This window comes from Galeopterus variegatus, unplaced genomic scaffold, assembly GCF_000696425.1.
Source record: "Galeopterus variegatus unplaced genomic scaffold, G_variegatus-3.0.2 Scaffold6325, whole genome shotgun sequence".
Lineage (NCBI taxonomy): Eukaryota > Metazoa > Chordata > Mammalia > Dermoptera > Cynocephalidae > Galeopterus > Galeopterus variegatus.
Window position 1 is genome coordinate 31,707 of NW_007732436.1, and position 4,109 is coordinate 35,815.

Consider the following 4,109-nt stretch of genomic DNA (forward strand, 5'->3'; position numbering starts at 1 on the left):
AGAAGAGAACAGACCTATAGTTACTAGAGGTGGGAAAGAGGGAGGGAAGGGGGAATAGGGAGTGATTGGGTAAGGGACACACAAAGTAATTATGATTTGTAATGATGAACATGCCAATAGTATTGATTTTATCATGACATACTATACACAAGTACTAATAATGAACTCTGTACCTCATAAATATGTATAAACAAAAAAAATTACATTGTGTTATGTTGAATATAATAACTATTCTGATTTGAGCATCATATACTACACACAGGTATTGATATTCAACTCTGTACCCTACAAATATGTAGAATCAATTATATTTCAATTTTAAACAATTAAATAAGAAAACAAAAACAAAAAAGAAAATCAGTTACATTATTAAATTCTCAGTGAGAAAGTGAGCATGGGAAACAGAACGGGTGGATAGAGATAAAGAATAGGGAAGAAATCAATAGTAGAAACCTGGAGAGAAAGGACACACTTTTTTTCCTCTTTATAGAAGTGAGCTAGGTTTATTAGAAGAGTTACGTATACCAGGGTACTTCAAAATGTTCACAGAATAGAAATAAAAGATAATATGATTTTTTTCCATGAACATTTTGAACAAAATACATAATTTTTATTCAAAAATTATACTTGACTCTCATATAATCCTGCACTTGACTTAGGGGAGTGATCTATATTATCAGTTGTTGCCTTAGGTGGAGATTAATGGTATTAGGTGTAGTTTCTGTAGCAGTCAGAAAGTAGATTATACTTGACTCTCATATAATCCTGCACTTGACTTAGGGGAGTGATCTATATTATCAGTTGTTGCCTTAGGTGGAGATTAATGGTATTAGGTGTAGTTTCTGTAGCAGTCAGAAAGTAGCAAGAAGAGAATAATCTGTCTTGGTTCGCAACAAAGCCCTCTCACTGAATGATTTCAAGTGAAGCAAGAAGGGTGCCTATTGGAGGATGCTGAGGAAATTTCTGCTTCTTGTAAGAGGACAGACTAGATGGATTTTCAGGATCTTTCCAATCTGAAAATTCTAAGTTTCTGGAAATTTTCCTAAGAACTGGTAGAGACTAAGGTATCAGTTCCTATGCATAGGAAGTCTTTTTTTAGAGGTCTTTCTTTTCGTGCTCCAGGTAAAGAATTGCATGTGTTAGCCAACTGGTACAATAATGCCAGGGTCTACAATTCTTGAATTTTGTTCTTACTTTTATGGAACAGGTAAAACCTCTTTGCTTAAAGGCTGCCATTTGGTTGTCTTCTTCCTCTTCCTTTCCTCCTCCTGCTCCTACTCTAATTTGCCTAAACTGTATATATTGCAGGAACTTTCCATATAATTCATTTTAGAGATTGTCTCCTTTTCTTTTTATCATCAATGAGTTTACAGACTCCCTTGTATCCTAAGAGATCAGTAAAAACATAAAATAAAATAAATTCACAAACTTGGTTTCAGTACAAAACTTGCTAAGTCCTCGAAGAACAAAATGTGCTTCAATGTGAAATTATGCATTGTTCATAACACATCATTTTGAGTTATCTGATATTAATTCTGTGAGTTCCATGGTTTTCACTGGATTTGAGCTATGTACAACTTTCTTAGTTGTCAATAACAGGGAAAAAATAATTCCTGTCTATAAATATGGAAATAAATTTTGTTCAAAGGAGATTCAATTGACCTGTCTAACCCATTGTGAAAGAAATCAGTTTTGCATTCATTTGTAAATTAATCTCATTATTCCTGATTTATAAATGGCTCTGTTTTTTGTTTTTTGCTTTTTAAAACTGGTTTTAATATCTGCCTGATTCCCTCCTTAAAGAGGTAGTAATTGAAATATTAAACACATATTTTATATCTGTAGGACAGCCATGATTTTGTTAGTTTTTGAAAACAATCCTTTGACAGAAAATTAAATGAATGGTATATAAATAAATAATATTCAAAGGGTTATTAAAATTTGTTCCTGTTTTCTGCAGTTACGAATGGTATCACTATTAACATAAAAAGTATGAAAGCAAGGTATGTTTTAAAAACTACTTAATGAATAAAATTATATATTTTAATGACCTTTCTAAAATAATATTTTATAGTCAAATTTGTTGCTTATCATGTAGATCTATATTAGTTTTTATCTATATTTTAAATGCAGATAATATGCTATTTATGGATGTAATGATACCTTGGGCAGTAATTTTACAATGTTAACTGAAATGCTAAAAAAGGCCATAATAGCTTACAATGTTTCAGACAATGGGATATATGCTCATAAAAATTGTTGACCATCAAGTCACTCAAAAGATTTAGAAGATGTATTACAATTAAGTTTAGTTTTAGTAATTGAAAAGGAAGCATGTAGGGCCTAAGTAAATTGTTTACTAATTAAATGCTGAATTATCTGGAATAGAAATGGGTGCAATGAAGGCAACTTCTACAAGTCCACAGTTTCTCCCAAAAGGACTTATGATAGCTCACTGTTACTATATATTTTCAACTGTTATTATATATTATCTCCCAACTCAGATATTTTCAAACTGATATCAATTGCACTGTTAACCCCCAAAAGGGGAATGTCTAGGACTGCCTGTTCACCAATGATATCCAGGTATCCTGTTTGGGAGGAAAGACCAGGACTATATTTGACATACCTAGTCTAAAAGCTGTTTTCTAGGTCCTGCTTCCCTAGATAACATTTTTTACTTGTGTCTTCCCATCTAATAGTCTGTAGGTTATCAACCACATTCTATCCAAAATCTAGGTTAAAGTAATGGATGTGACTAATTGCTTCTATAAGACGATGGGGTAAACAAATCTTCATGGAAAAGCTGCCAGGAGCCTCAGGATTGGCTACAGGGAAAATATAACTGGAGGTCACTCAAAGAAAACAATAATTCAATAGTAACTCCTAATAGTTACTGTTTTTCAGGAGCTACTCAAAGTCCTGAATTGAGAAAGAGTTTGATCCTGGATCTAAGCTCAGCTTTAAAAATTGCCATGACCCATTAGCAAAGTCTATATAATTGTGGGGCACACATATTATTATAATTTAAATATTTTTGTCATCCCTGGATAAATTAGTAGCAAAATAGTAATATTATATGCATTTATATATATTTATATATATATACTAAGTATTTATATATATATATATATATTAAATACTTAAATAATAGCTTTTAAATATTTAAATAATAGCTTATGAGACAACTATTTAAGGTTGAGAATACATTTTATAAATTGCTGCTAACATAACCGCCAGTTTGGCAGTGAAATCATCCACATCAATTCTCAAACCAACAAACCAAGTAGGATTAAGAGAGAATTAATGGCTCATTTGGGAGAGTGTGGTGCTGATAACACCAAGGCCATGGGTTCGGATCCTTATACAGGGATTGCAGGTTTGCTCACTTGGGAGGGTGTCATGCTGACACCACCAAGTTGGGGATTAGGATCCCCTTACTGGTCACCTTTAAAAGAAAAAAAGAGAGAGAGAAAAAAAAAAAGCAGAAGCTAAAAACAAATATATAAATTGACTTCCTGCAAAGAAAACTTTCTAAAGAGAATGGCATTTTATTAACTAGAAAGAGCACTTCTCATTGCCTTATAAAAATCCAGGTTCAGTAAATATTTCCTGGATAAGTAAACACTTAAACTTGGAGTTATAAGATTGATGTTGAAATGGTTTGACCTTATAGAGGTTTAAATGTCTGGATTTGCTTTGTTTTGCATCTTTTTGCCCTTTTGCCTTTAAAATGTGATAAAAGGGCTATATGATCACTGAATTCTGGATAACCTTGTCTTTAGAAATTCTGTGTATTTAGAGAAATCTGAACTTGTACAAAAAAAAAAGAGAGAGAGAGAAAACGTATGCCTGCCTATATATTAGGTTGGTATGACATTTGATAAGAAAGACATATTTATGTATACTTATATGTATATGAGTATACATATAGACACACATAACAAATATACCTTAATCTACGTTCCTGACACTGTATTTGGTAAATGATAAGAAATTACTGTGGTCATTGGCTTTTAGGCTTTGAGCATGGTAGCAATGAGACCCAAAGTGTTAATTTGACATGTGTTTCCTAGTCACGTGGTATATAATTTAACCTCTGACTATAG